Source organism: Buceros rhinoceros, unplaced genomic scaffold (genome assembly GCF_000710305.1).
Source record: "Buceros rhinoceros silvestris isolate BGI_N320 unplaced genomic scaffold, ASM71030v1 scaffold2412, whole genome shotgun sequence".
Lineage (NCBI taxonomy): Eukaryota > Metazoa > Chordata > Aves > Bucerotiformes > Bucerotidae > Buceros > Buceros rhinoceros.
Genome location: NW_010399273.1, coordinates 56,356 through 56,734, shown reverse-complemented (window position 1 = coordinate 56,734; position 379 = coordinate 56,356).

Genomic DNA, 379 nt, shown 5'->3' with positions numbered 1-379 from the left:
GGCTGCTTCTGCAGCCACTACTTGCTGGCACCAACGTTGGCTTTTTGCAGCACTCCACCCATAGCTGGAGTACTAACCAGCACCCGGTTTAGCTCTGGGTCTAATAAAAAAGTGAAAGTTAAAAGCAATGCAAGCAGCAGATAAAGCACTGTTAAAAACTGGCTGGGATCAGGCCAGGGATGGAGTCCAAGGCAGGGGGAGGAGCCAAGATGACTGCAAGCCACTGGGTATTTCGCAGTATTGGACAATTAAGAAAACCAAAATATTTTCCATCTGTTTTGTTTTTTTTTTTTTACCCCTTACATCATTGAGGCAATAAAATATATACAAGTACCAAAAGACTGTATTTCAAGTTAGATACAAATATTTATTTCCAGCA